Source organism: Thunnus maccoyii, chromosome 1, assembly GCF_910596095.1.
Source record: "Thunnus maccoyii chromosome 1, fThuMac1.1, whole genome shotgun sequence".
Taxonomy (NCBI): Eukaryota; Metazoa; Chordata; class Actinopteri; order Scombriformes; family Scombridae; genus Thunnus; species Thunnus maccoyii.
The window spans coordinates 36053711-36069200 of NC_056533.1; the positions used below are offsets into that span (position 1 = coordinate 36053711).

Genomic DNA, 15490 nt, shown 5'->3' on the forward strand with positions numbered 1-15490 from the left:
AGTCTGACAAACCTAACTTTTTTTATTAATGATTTTGCTCTGGTGTGTGCTACTTACGCCTAATGCTTTAAAAACAATGTAAATTCAATTGACGTCGTTATTAAAGGATATGTCTGGCGATTCATTCAATTTTTCTTATTGTCAACAAATATCGTGTGCAGAGACAAACCAACAATGAACTGATGTTGACAGGCATGCACGCAGTCATAAAGCCTGACAACAAAGAAACAGCGCCAAGTCAAACAAAAGGAGTCCAAAACGGACTTCAACCCCCATCATGCTTTGCTCAACCCACACCTAGCTGTGAAATCCAGCAGATGGGATTCCCCCTCCCGGCTGTGACATCACTGAGAGTATAAACACCTGAGACAGTCTGTAAACTGCGCCTCCAGCTGTTCGCACAGCCGACGTAAGGAAGTAACTCCCGTACGTACGTAACTGTAACTAAGCCACACAATCTCAACCTTGCTGGACGAGTAGAGATTTTCTCCGTGTTCAACCGAGCACATTATTGGATCTGAAGAAGAAGACGCTTCACAACCCAGCGCTCTTCCACGAACCTCTGTGCCCCACTCGCCTTTAACTCAGTCGACTCTGCTGTTTTCTCCGCTCCGCCGCCGAGGATCAGCTGCCGCAAAACCCGCTGACAGAGCAAGACGACGACCCCAGTCAGCATCCGAGCCCAAGGAACCAAGCCGGACCAGAGAAATGAAGTGAAATACACCCTACTCGCTCCCTTAAGCGACACAAGTAAGAAGTTTAAGTCTGGGCAGAGATAGGTTATGAAAGTGTGTGTGTCAAATTCAAACCTTCACTGGTCATCCTATAATGTTAATACCTCTCAGATGTTGACATTCTTGGATGAGCACCCCGTCTTGAGACAATATTCACTGTTTGATTATTGGTCCCTGACCTCAGGGTGCTGCCCTGTTATTCCTTCAAGAATTTTATTGATTATCTTCGATAATTAGTAACTATTGCTAAGAACAAAATCTGCTCCTACTAACAAGTATTGTGGCTGATATATTGTTGTGGAAAAAATCCCTCAGATAGGCCAGTGAACCTTCAGGTCACCTCCAACAAATAATTACTTAAAAATGGTTAAAATTCCCCAAAAATCAGAAGACTAAGTCAACCAATCAAGAAATACACTGAAACATACATTTTCATTGTTATGCAGACGATACCCGATTATATTTATCAATGAAGCCAGAAGAATTCAATCAATTAATGAAACTACAAGAATGCCTTAAGGACATAAAGACCTGGATGCCCTGCATTTTTCTGCCACTAAACTCAGACAAAACTTAAGTTATTGTGCTTGACTTTAAACACCATAGAAACATATTTTCTAATGATATTGCTACTCTGGATGACATTGCGCTGGCCTCCAGCACCACCATAAGGAATCTGGGAGTTATCTTTGATCAGGATATGTCCTTTAACTCCCATATAAAACAAATTTCAAGGACTGCCTTTTTTTACTCACATAATATTGCAAAAATCAGGCACATCCTGTCTCAAAAAGATGCAGAAAAACCAGTCCATGGATTTGTTACTTCTAGGCTGGATTATTGCAATTCCTTACTATCAGGCTGCCCTAACAAGTCTCTAAAGACTCTGCATGTTAATACATGTTAATAACTTGGCTTCTTCCCTGGAGTCTTTGTGCTCTCTTGTCTCAAAGGAAAACCGGATGTCAAGGGTTGCAGTGATGGTGGCGTGGTTCTGTGGATTTCCTACCTCGACACCTTCTCCTACTGTTATTGCTATTATTATTACAAGTCATATTATTATTATTATTGTTGTTATTGTTATTAGTGTTGTTATTATGCTTCTCTGTGTCTCTTTCCCCCCTCCCTCTTTCTTTCTCAACCCAACTTGTCAAGGCAGATGGCCGCCCACCTAGAGCCCTGTTCTGCTTGAGGTTTCTTCCTGTTAAAGGGGGATTTTTCCTTGCTGCTGTCACAGGGCCGCTCCTAACCATTTGGAGGCCCTAAGAATAATTGGTCATGGGGGCCCTGAGTCGAGTCTGAGTCGAGTCCCGAGATGGGCTCCAGTCCTTTAATCTGGCACGGTCAAAGAGCTGACATACAAATAAAAAAAGTCTACATTTAACAAAAATGACACAGCTGGGATTTCATATTAATATTAATGATGCACTGATTGCAATTTTATTGGATTTTTGGTGATTCTGATTTTCTTTGTAAGAATTAAATAAGTTTTTTTTTTATTTTGGACTTTAAGGTATTACAAATTGTAAGCTTTGTGTCTTCTTCACTCACGCTTAAGAACTTCCATACCATTTTTATATACCTCTTTTTATATATTAGGTAAAAACATCTAATTTGCCTGAATTGAGTAAATACAATGAAAAAAACAATGTTGGGCCTGTCCATAACTAATTTAGATATTTTTTCAATTTGTGTTAAAATGTAATAATGTGATAATTATCATGACATTTTTATCAACCTTAATTTTGGGGGCCCCCGTCTGGTACTTGAGGCCCCATGCGCTCTGTGTACTCTGCGTATGCGGAGCGGCGGCACTGTGCTGTCGCTAAGTGCTTCTCATGGGGGGACGATCTCTGCTCTATGTGAAAAGTGCCCTGAGATGACTTTGTTATGATTTTGCTCTATATGAATAAAATTGAATTGAAAAAAAAAAATTAAAAAACAGGCAGAGTTCAGTGTAATAACAGATTTATTGTGTATCAAGTGCAATACAAGTAAACTGAGGGCTAGTTCATGAAGCAGCACACTGAAACCAAATCTGAAAGCTTGGTCTTATCAATTCAATAAAATTGAATAAAATAAAATAAAATTCTTATTCAAAATCCAGGTATTTTCCACTATCAGTTCTGGCAATCTGCCACAAATAACTTCATAGGTAAAGAATGCTGGAAATGATTCAACATGATTTTTAATTAGCTACTCTCATTTCTGAGTCAGTTTTTACAGTTAAAATTAAAAGGTGGCCCATTCACTTTTAATCACACGTTCTGAATCATACATTCTGACCTTTAACAAGTTATCGTCACTTATCAGACTTACTATCACTATGGTACATAATCTCATGATCGGTGAGTCACTGGTGAATCAAAGTCATACCCTGGTGATTTAGAGTTCCACTTTAATATCTTGTAATTACCAACTTATTGACAATATCTTATTCCTCTGTGCCGTAGGTCTTCATTGTTTTCCAAAAACTATTAAAAACACATCACTGAGTCACACCCCTGCACTGGGTGACATGTTCCTTCGTCCCCAAAGACGGTGGTTACTAACTTGTTTAGAAATGGCTCCGAAGAGTAAAAGAAACAATAAGATAGAAACCCTTAGGAGTGAAGCTCCTAGTACGGCAGGCAGACGCCACGGCGCATGCATTAGAACGCAGGTCTACTCACGACCTCTTGACTTTGTACTACTTTATAAATTTCTCAAAGAACTTTAGTACAAAGTCAAGAGGTTGGGTTATGTAGCATGACAAGCTAGTGAAGCTCTGTAAACAGAGCCACGTGTCTGTGCATGCGCAGTGGCCACTGGTTACTATCTTATCACTATTTTTATCTTTGGAGCTGTTTCTAAACAAGCTACAGTAACCTCTGTCATCAGAGATGAAGGAACATGTCTCCCAGTGCAGCGATGTGACTCACTGATGAGTTTTTAATAGTTTTTGGACAACAGCGGAATAAGATATATCAGACTTTGGATACACACATTGCACATGAGAAAAATGTAGAAAATCTCCAGCCTTATCCTTTAACAATGTACTATTTTAATTATAAGGATTCATTTGTTCTGGACATTTAAGCAAAAGAGTGAAAACCCACTATCCTCTACATGTCCATGGTTGCCTGAAATGCTAGTCCTACTAAAAATGAAATCCAACTTTATAGCTTGTTGCTGCTTCCAGCACATTGTTTGGTTTGCTCGACCATATGGTTGAACCCCAGCAGCTCTCAACCCCCCATGTAGAGAGCATTAGAGCTTATGTTCCACTGATATTTTATGAGTCTTTCTGAGAAGTTGAGAAACATGTCCCTGTGGTTTTTGACCATATGCTGAGCCTAATGGGTAACATATGAAAAATCTTTAGAAAAACATTTTACTTTTGTTTCATTGACAGAAACATTCTAAAATTAGTTTTATTGAGGTCCACTGGTGTAAGTCTTGTATTATTTCCTGTTAGTACAAAACTTTTGAAAAGTAAGCAATCACAATTAGTATAAAGTACACACCGTATTTTATTCATACATAATATGGGACACAACATGAGAAATGACTGAATGCTCGGGCCCGTCAGAGAGCCGTAGTAAATGCTAAAGAGCTGGATATTTTTCTCAGAAGACCAAATCAGAATAGACGAAACAGACTCCAATAGTACAATACTCTCTGCTACATGTGTAAGTGGGAGTGTTACTTTTACACTTGGTTGTATGCACATAGAGCGTGCACAGTTTTCATCTGAGTAACGTCTTTACAGCAGGAAGTGACTTTTTTGGCGTCATGCTCCATTGAGCAACTTTCATGGGAATGAACGGGGCCCCGCCTCCGATGCTGTATCCCGTTCTTTTTATATATCCATGCTACATTCAGGTGTCATCTGATAATAGTTTCGTTCAGAGCTGGAGGGTGTGTGAATCATGCAGCTGAGGTCGGGAGTGGTAGGTGCAGCGTGGTAGGTCTTAAACATCAACAACAACAACATACATACTCATAAAGACCATGCATGTATGTACACAGACACACACACACCTATAAATATTATGCACATAAACACATCATTGCCACATGTGCACACACACGCAACACATAAATTGATTGATATGTGATGTAAATACTGTTGTTATTGAGAATGTCACTATTTATTATGAGCTCTATTTAACTAATGTATTTCTGGTAATGATATGTTATGACTATTTTTAAGTAGAAAAGCCTAACCAGGGACAGGGGTTTAACCTGTTGCAATGTTTTTTGCATCGTCCCTGACAAATAACCTAATAAATAAATAAATAAATAAAAGTCCTGCCACCTTCAAATGCTGCGGAGATTTAATGAACTGTAGGAGAAACTTTTCATACGGTATAAAGCAGCTGTGGACAGCAGATACTGCAAGAATCACCCGCATTCATTTATAGATCACTGCAGACTAATTTGCTTTACTTTCCTGCTTTAACCTCATTAAACATTATTTTCTGTGCCGATTTCGGTTGGAGAATGTTTAATTGAAATAAATTTGACATTTTCAGCATTAATCCGTTGTTGCAGCACATCTGCAGCAAGTATTTACTTTGAAACAGTGGCAGATACTGTATCAGTAGTAGTGACATGTAGCCTACAATATCTTAAAAATGCCAAAATACACTGGAGGGAGGCTTTAAGGAATCTGCAAAAGAAAGAGAAGAGGTGTAAGATGGAGCTCAGACAGAGGGAGGCAAATGAAATAGATAGAGAGAAGACCAGAGCCATAGAGGCAGCTGAGAGGGAGGAGAGGAGACAGCATGAGGCTGCAGAGAGAGAGGAATGTTTTTTTAAAGAGATGAATGAGAGGGAGGAGAGGAGAGACAGGAAGATTGCTGCCAGGGAGGAGCACTTCCTGACAGTCCTTGAGAAATTACTAAACAAATGATAAAAAAAACCTCATTATCTGCTCTGTCTGTCTGTTATTTGTATGACTCTAGATCTTTAGTCAATCACACATAAATGTTCACACACATGGCGAGGCAAATTTATTTGTATAGCACATTTCAACAACAAGAGTGCTTTACATAAAACATTAAAAGCATTAAGACAAAGTGCAAAAAAACACATTAAAAAAAGGCATTTAAATACTTCTGCTCCATAGATGGTGCCTTGAGGTAGTGGTTCTGGTTGGTCCCCTGCTGTTCCCTCCACATCAACATCTTCTGGCTCCGACTGGTCCCCATTGCTGAGACAGATGTTGCGCAGAACTGTGCAGCAGGCTATGACCTCCAGGACATAGAGGACGTCCAACTCCAGCGCCTTCAAGAAAATAGACCTTCACCTGGTCTTCAGGATGCCAAAAGGTCTCTCCACAGCACATCTCGCTTTAGACAGGTGACTATTAAAATGAACCTGGAGTTTGTTATGAAGAGACTGTATGTAAGGGGTCATGAGGGTCATGGATTGATTGAGGCAGGGGTAGCCACCATCCCCAGTGATATAGAAGCCTGGTGGAGGGTATCTCTGTAGATAATAAATGGGCCTGTGCTTTAACACCCTCGTGTCACGCCCTGACCCAGGGAAACTAATGAACATATCGATGAACTTGGATGTGTGATCTGAAACTGAATTGGATAGAATAGTTTTCTATTCAGGTAACACGGTGCATCCTCTGTTGGTGGCTTCACGTGGATGCGTCAGCCATCAATGCTGCCAACAACCCTATTAAAGGCTGCTGAGGTCCTGCCGAATGTGCTAAACCTGCACCCAGTTGAGGCAAATCCTCCTCAGATGGAAGGCGGATGACCTTGGGGAGGAGAGAGAGGACTTTTCTGTTGGTCTTGTGGACTGCCCATTGCATGGTGGAATGGGACATATCAAAGGCTCTGGCCAGAACACAATATGAGGTACCACTGGCCAACTGAAATAGGAACACAAGGGCCTCAATGACGGGTCACACAGAGTTGTTGGAGCGACTGCTCGCCCTGTCCATGGTCCATGGTCAGCAGGGGGGATGCACTGCCAGTATTTATGATTAGGCGTTCCGACTAGGCTACCTCTGTTGTCTTTTGGATTACAGTTAGAGTTATGGTTATGATTAGGGTTAGTATATGCACTAAAAAGCAAACACTTTGTAAAAAAGTATCAAGCGTTTGCACATCTTAATACCTTAAGATATTAAGGGCAAAAAATGGAAGTGTGTAAGTAGACCATTTAACCGTGCTGGCAGCGTGGATCTAGTAAAGGTAATATCAGTTTGTTGGTCCATCCCTTTTGTCCAAACTGAAATTTGGTCCTGATTGCTCTGGAAATTTGTGCAGACATTCATCTGTGAGATATTTCACTGTGAAACAGTGAAATATCTGAACAACTATTGATGGATTGCCATGAAATTCAAAAGGAGTTAAATGTCCCGAGGGAATACATTTTTGACAACTTAGTTTTTGGTTTTCCTGCTGCAAAAAGACACACAGGACCAGGATTAGTAATCTGCACCATCCTCGGTGCTTGAATTGGTTCTTACAAAACATTATCGGTGCATAAAATGATCCATGTCATTATATGTGTAAATTTGAACATCTAAGTTTGTTAAGGAAGCAAGTCAAAAAATATTTATGGAGGAACATTTTGAAAAGTGACATATTTCAAGGTGCCATCAATCAGCTGTTGTTTGACCTTTCTGGTATTAAGTGCCTAAGACATGTCAGAGGCAATAACCTCACTTTCATTTGATCTTTCAGATGAATACACTGCTGTGTGATTTCCTCTGACAGTTAAACTCAGCAGTCTCAGAAGTCATTACAGCGTACTGAACCAACCGCTTTGAGCACCCTGCCTTGAACGTTGAGTGTCACCTGTGGGACACAAGGAATGAAAGCCTTTCTATTTGTTGGTTCAGTAAAGACTTGACATGATTACACACATTTTCTTTTAAAACTTTTGACTGCAGTCTGTTTTGTTGTTAAATCTCACAGTCCATTTTCATCAAGGCTCTGCACTTTAGCCCTGAGTGTGGCAGATTAGGTTTTCTCCTTTTTTCTGGCCCCCTAATTTGTCAGCGGGCTGGATTCAGTGATTCATCAGTGCCCTAATTACTGGGCAACAGTGTTTAGAGCTATATCTAGGTGGTGACTGCTTCTCAGATGGACGTTTCCTACTTCCTACTACTTCTTCACAATCTGGCTTCCCTGCAATTGTAAGATATGCATTTTTATAGTTTTCCTGTATTGCATGCACTAGCATGTGCCACTGGCATTATATCTGCCTCTACTCCCTTGCTTTACAGCATAGCTGGCTCGTTTCCTGGATTTGCCGATCTGGAGTAATATTGCCCTGATTTGATCCCTTGCTTAACGCAGCTTTATTTTACTAACTTTTGGCAGCTTCTGTCTGGCCTCCAGCTAAACATAACTCTTTTTTTTTCGGTCACTGGTCTGCTGTCAATAGTGATTGAGCTGCAGCTTTAAGGCTTTCACCTTCCTGCTGTTTGGGAAGCTGCACCTCCACTCTGGTATGTATATGCAAGTTTGCATTACTTTTAATTCAGATGTAGTTCCCAGTTGGTAATTTTAGTGTCTTCATGCACCCTGCAGGTACTTGTAGGCCACTGTGCATCATGGTACCTGGCCTCCGCTCCCTGGCACAAGTGCTGTTTTGTCTCTACGCCTCTACTTTGCAGTCATTGTTTGTATATCTAATGATTTGTCTTATTTTGTTTTCAAAGTGATGAAACTTCCTAAGAATTTTCTTGGAGTGAGAGACTCCTGGGGTGGCTTTGTTGACACCATAGACTGTATAAAAATATGGATGTAGTTACCATGATGTCACCCGTTGGTTTCTGAAGAGCGGTTTTGAAGCTCAAAGTGAACCGCTCCGGCCGTCACCATCTTGGCAGTACGTGACGCTGCCTAACTCCCAGCCAATCAAAAATGGGCAAGTAATAACATAGATATTACCATGGTATTACCGTCAATACGGAGCTGGAATATGATGTGGTAACAGTCACTTTTCATTGTGCTATTTGGTTAAATGTCTATTTATTAGCTGTGCTGTATCATAGTAAAATGTACTTTATACATTATGAAGTCATATTTCCATAGAACTACAGAATAACTGAATAGAGTAGTGTAAACCTTTAATAACTGTTAAGTGGTTGTGTGATAGTATGTGTGATGGATGTTATAGGCAAAAGTTGGAGGGGCGAAAGAAAGAAAGAAAGAAAGAAAGAAAGAAAGAAAGAAAGAGAGAGAGAAAGAAGCTCCAGGACAAAGTGAAAGCTACAAGAGGCCTTAGCAGCTGAAAAAAGAGAAAAGAAGCGATATATAAAAAAAAAAAGGTTCCAATAGGTGCTGATGAGGTCAGGGTTTCCAGCAACAAAAGTGAGATATGCAAGGCCAAGAAACACTCCAAGTGCAAGGAAATCCCTGTATCATGACGCATTGATTGGAGACCTGGACACCCTGAAAAACCTGCACAAGAAAAAACTGATTTCCTTGGAAAATCTGCCAAGTATTTCTTGGCAGTATTTCAGAGAATGGTAAACTGATGCCCTACTGGGTGGTGCATCAAACACTTTATGATAGAGAAACATGCTTGTGCAAATTGCATGAGAACTAGGTTGTAGGTGAAAAGCTTTGAAGTTGCTCCACACCACTGAACTGGAAAAGTTGATGACAGAGATATGTGACCAAACCAACAAACAGTGCATGTACAGTGACTATGGGAACCGCAAAGAGAGGGATCTTCCATTGCTCAGGGAGTGAAGGCTCCACCCAAGTGGCGTACGTGCAGTGGGTCCCAGAGGACACGAAAGGACAAAGAAAGGATAACACTGAAACAACCCTCAATAAGACAGTCATACTAGATGATCTCATCAAGTTCTTCAGCAGCATGCTTGTGAAATTCAAATACCATTCATTCAACATCTGACAACAGAACAGATACGGCAGGGAACTGAAGAGGAACATGGCTAAGAATTAATGTTTCATACATGTGTGACTTCTCTGAGAATTACATATGTAATTAAAGCTGCAAGCAGCGTTGGTCGGGACCTCGCACTCTGGCCCGTCGGGATCAGATCATTTTGCTTTTTAAAAAATGAGGGATATTTCTTACAAGTGTGGTGTGCTTTTATTTTGAAAGTTTGATTGACAGTATGAGAATTTTCTGCAGGGTGAGACATGTCTGTCTTGCTCACGTGTGTCATCAAAATCATGTACGTGTTGGGCCCATTCACTTGAATTTCATTTAGTAAATTGAAAACTCTTGATGAGTTTGTGTTTAAAACAAATTCATTTCCTAATTTTTATCAAGTCTTTTTTTTTTTTTAGAAAAGTAAAGACTTTTAACCCACATGACCTGGTCAAAGTTTGATTGACATGTGTACTGTCAGGTGTGTAGAGACAATAAGTAACTGCAGCTGGACACAGAAAAATACTCATATTTGAATGGAGAGTGTGAGCGAACCCACATCTTTTGGAACATTTACTGCTTCCACATAATTTTAGATACAGACTTCATTTGAACTTTAAATGAGTCACGAGACTTTGACCTACAAATTTTGAATTTACATGTGTTTTCTATCTTTTATTGTTTTTGAGATATTAAAGTGTGAGTTTTAAAGTCTTTTCTTGCTCCTCCTGTGATTTTATAATGAGTGTGTATTGCGGAATGTTTCAAAGCACTGAGGGAGTGACATCACCAGGAGCAGTTGGAGAGGAGGATTTTAGAGTACACTTTTTGTGAAATCTCCTCATAAATCCCATGACTTTGGAAATCTTACATTAAAAGTCATATTTTTTAGTAGGGAATTTCGTGGCGAAACCATTGATACAGGTTTAAAAGTGGTCAGACTTATAGTTTAGATGTCAGAAGCCTCTGTTTGACACAAAGTTCATGCCCATAGATTGCCTCCCCATTGTTTTACATTGTAAGGGTGATGTGGCACTGCAACTTTCAGGGCTTATAAAATCCAAACCGTTCAAGTTATTAAAACGTTTTTAACAACTTTTTTCAGCATAGTGTCATAAGTCACCTATTAAAGTTTGAAGCCGATACCGTTAACACCCTCAGAGGAGATAGCGTTTGCTTGGGGGCCAAAGTTGGGGCAAAGTCTTATTTTGAAAGGCTAAGTGCAGACTTCCTGTTGGATTTAGGTCAGGGGTGTCAATGTATGATTTGTAGGTCTTGATGAGACGAATAATTGAGTTTTGGTTTGATCTGTCTATGACATTCCTATGGGCCATGGTGGCCATTTTAGTTACATAGGTGGTGCTAGAGAGCACAGTTTGGCACCTTGGGGGTTGATTTTTACATTTTATCAAATTTTCACCAGACCTGATGTGCGTGCCAAATTTGGTGAGTTTTTGAGCATGTTTAGGGGGTCAAATTTAGGGTTTAAGTGGCATAATAATAAAGAAAGAAACAAACAAACAAACATGCGAAAAATAATAGGATCTTCTCCTTTAGGCAAGGACTACTGTTTTACAGTAGTCCTCTGCCTTTTGGGCTCGGTCCCTAAATATGCATCTGAGATTCAGGCAGTGCACGTTGGTGCATCCCATGAGCAAGCAACACTGCACACTGGAGTTTTATATGTAGGACCAGATGCTGAGTCAATGTGCTTCAGCACCTTTTCGCCCTGTCTTTCCTATGTCAAGAACCTCTTCCCTGCTGTCACAGTGGTCCATTTACTCAGAAATGGACCTTGTAGTCTATGCAGTACTGCCAGAAGGGGAACTTCTACTTCTTCACCTCCCTCCTCCACAAAAAGGGATTCCAAGTTGGGACGTGTTATTTCTACGAGGCCAGCCATGGAAAAGGGGTGCCAGATGGGGTTGGCGGTGTTATGAAGAAGAAGGTAGATTGGTTGGTGAGCCATAGCCACAACATCCACAGTGCAATGTACCTGTTTGAGGCCTTTGTGCACACCAGCCACCACTCTTAAATTGTTCTACGTAAATGAAGTGTCCATTGACAGGGTAATGAAAGACATGCCAGACAGCATCCCCTAAGTCCCATCAACAATGAGAGTACACCAGGTCTTCACCACATCTCCTGGGCAGATGTTGTACCGGGACGTGAGCTCCATGTGGACTGTTGACAAGATTCAGTGTGCATGCTTTAACACAAAGGCATTCAGCGTCAACACACCAAGCACACCAACAATAGAAGGGATTGAATGGGGTCCAGAAATCATTCAAAAATGGTGCGTCATAAAATATGATGTGGACCTCTACGCAGGCATCATCACCACCATTGATGAGGTTCAGGTGCAAGTGAGATGCATGCACCATGTGGGAGTGAACTGATTCTTCTGGCCCACCAGAGAGGACATAATCTGGTACATATTTGAGGATGTCATTTGTTTCATTCCACCTCCTCAACCTGCAACCACCCGTCACCATGAAATCCAAAAAGACATTTGGGCAAAGCTTGTGGAGTATAAGGATTAGACTACACCCGCGCACACGTAGCACAAGCAGGGGTTTTTGTTTTCACTCTTGTCTGTGTTTGTGCCATTCTAGTCATTCATTGTTATTGTTATTGTATCTGGCCATGTTATTGTTAAATTAATTTTGTCTAATAAATTGTTAATTGAAATATGTTTTTACATTGAAATATTCCAAAATTAGTTTATTGAATTAAAAAGATGTTTGAACTATCAGTTGTCAGTCATATTCTAATGAATTAGGTCCTTACTATAGGTGCTTAGCTGAACTTTACTATATTAGTCTAAAATTACATCAACATTAAAATTATAATAATAATTTAAAATAGGAATGTTTAACAAAACTTAATTAAAGAACACAAAACACAACTTTTACTGCATCAACAAAATCCATAAAGTCAGTCCTGTCACACAGGACATTATGACATAAAAAGTGAGAAAATATCGATGAATTAATCTCTTTAACTGTGTAGATGAAGTTTGGGGTATATTACATTACGTTTACGTTACATTTTTGTAAAAATCTCCTGTGTAAAGGTAGGGTTTTTTTTTTTACAGCTGTATGAGTGCCTGGCGGTTATTCTGTGCTTACCATCCACTGTCAGTGACCGAAAAGTTGCTTATATTTCTTATAGGAATTACAAAACCATGTTAGATACAATCAGGGACATGTGGAGTAAGAAAATACTATTTGTATCAAAGAAATTCATTAGGAAACAATTCTGACATGTACAGATTTGTCTGTTACAGGGCCTGACATTTTAGGTGTGAAATGCATATAAAAATGTATTTTATTCAGGCATAAAAACATCCTGAGATGGTATGATATGTGTTTCTCATAGTTTAACATGTCCTCTATACGCTCAGAGTCAAGAATCTTTTTTCCCAAAGTTTTTTAGAAGTGGAAATTTATATTTCTAGTAGAATGTCCCTCATGTTTACTTGAGAGAGATGAAGCTGGTTAATTTCACTGAGCTAATGAGAGACGGAGACTTAAAGGAATCTTAATCAAATATGGATCAAGATTCTGTTACTGCATTGCCTATTTCTCGCCTCAAATATTTTCAGAAACATATTTTAGTGTACTGTTTAGCTGTAATATGAGAAAGTTAGTGACCCAGCCGCCATGTTGAAGACGGACTCAAGGAGGCCAGGAAGGGACTCATGCACTAACATGCACTGACATGCACTAACATGCACTGACATGCGGCTGTCAAAACAAGCAACAGAGAGGCTCGGATGACAACACACACAGAGGTAGTGTGACTTCATTCTCTTCTCAAGTCACCACTCCGTATCTTTGCATAGCAAATAGTTGTTTGCTGACATCTGTGGGGGCTGAATGTCGTATATTGCACCTTTAATTAAGCAAGGCTGAAAATACTGAAGACAACACTGAAATATGATGACTCATCTTGTCAGCTGAAGAAAGCTTTTTCTCTGTTTTCTCCCATTTTTGGATTGCTCAATTCCCTATGCTTTCTGGTCCTTGTCACTGCTGAGTCTACTGTTGCAATACACTTCTTTTCACCTGTCAGCGAGGAGCTTCACCAAGAGGGGAGCAGGTTTGCAGTAGAAATGATTTTGCTAGATGTTTGTTATATGATCTTTATTTAATCAGGTAATCTAAATGAGATCAAGATCTCTTTTTGTGAGAGAGGCCTGAGACCAGCAGAGAGAAGTAAAACAAGCACAGCCAGATAGACAAAAGAGCATAACAATTACAGACATCACTACACAGACTCAAGGTTAGGTTTTAATGCTCTTGTATTGGGTGGAAAGATGCTATCAGGCTCAGTGTGACCAACCTTTATGCAAAGGTTTGATTTGCTGTATGTAAATAAGGACTCCAGCTACATATAAGTGGATGATGGAACGGCATTTTATTGAAATAATGTAAAACTAGGGGGCGCCATCATGAACTCAGAGAATTTAAAATATAAATTCTTCCCTTTTGATCTTTACAGAGCTGTAGGAGCAGTTTGATTTCAGTTGGACTTTAAGGGGTAGCAGTTTTACTCTCAGCTCCTTCCAGATATTCAGCTGTTTGTATTCACTATCTGATTATTCCAGTCTTGTTCATAGCTCATGACCATATGAGGGTTTGAACATAAATTGAGTGTATCCATATAAGTCTCAGCACAAGGGGTGTGCCCGAATACAAATACATTATTCGGCAAAGCACAGATAATGGGTTTTTTTCTTACAAATATTTGTTTCATACAAATATTTTTTAAATTATTTGTTTTCTGGAAGAAAAAAAAAAACATGTTAAATACCAGCGCGCACGTCGGTTATGTCGCTATCTCAGTGTCTCTCCTCTGCTCCGCTGTTACGTCTATCAGCAGGTCTCAATGAGGGGAGTCACATCCACCTGCTACATGACGCACATTTCCTTATTTGGACATCACTCCTGGAGTGTGGGGTGTTCCTCTGAGATAAAGTTGAGCTACCGACACATGTGAAGTGTTCCCAAGAGACTCTCCGTAACCAGTAGTTCCTCTTCTTTTGTCTGCAGTGAGGCGATGAGTAAAGTTTTAGCTCAGTAGTCAGCGCAGTCGTCTATGATCTGAGAGACTCCAGTTCGAGACCTGGTGTGGGGGACCTCCTTCATAAGGTAGTTTATTCATGAACACTTATTGTAATACTTTAATTTTCTAAAATTAAAAGCGTAATAAAAAAAAACAGGATTTTTAAGCTTCTTTCCACTTTTATTCTAATACAAATGCTCAGCACATGTGCATTGTGGAGACTGAAGTTTCATTAGTTCTCATTTGAGATTCCAGTGTTCAATACTTTTTAAAACTTTGGATGGTTAATTCATTTCCTGTCAGATAAAGTTAGGGACCAGTCATGTCACGTCAAATGGTGAGTGCCTGCCGCTGGCTCTCCGGCCATCTGGTGACAAGCCATTATTTTGAACATGACTTCTTCTTTGTTTTGTGGATTTTTCAATCACATCTTGGAAATATTGTGACAGGTGGTTATGGTTTGATGATTTGACAGATAGCCATCTATCCTATTGTAGTGAATGTGTGTGTGCATGCAGAATCTAGATTTTATTTGACATGTGCAAGTGACACAATATGGGACTCGCCTTTGCTGTCTACAACTGTCAGCGAGAGAAAACACCTGCTCACTCTGCAGCTGACAGTCCTGTGGTTATTATAGAGATGTACTGTACCTTTTTCAGTTTGATGGTGCTTCAGCCTGCGGTTTTCTCAGTCAGCTAAATGCAATTACATAACATAATTACATAACTTAACGTGTTTATATAATGTACTCTAACTTCAATCTAAATGGTTTTGCATGTTTTAGCCCGTTGACAACGTTTCTGACCCCTCTCTAAATCATC

The 15490-nt window shown here is 39.9% G+C and overlaps 1 long non-coding RNA gene across 1 annotated transcript; it reads left to right on the forward strand.

The window, feature by feature from the left end:
* Positions 1 to 5577: 5577 nt before the first annotated feature.
* Positions 5578 to 8512, forward strand: LOC121892056. Its single transcript, XR_006094293.1, has 3 exons — positions 5578 to 6080; positions 8133 to 8196; positions 8279 to 8512. It is a non-coding gene; the product is annotated as an uncharacterized LOC121892056 (long non-coding RNA).
* The last annotated feature ends 6978 nt before the right edge of the window (positions 8513 to 15490 follow it).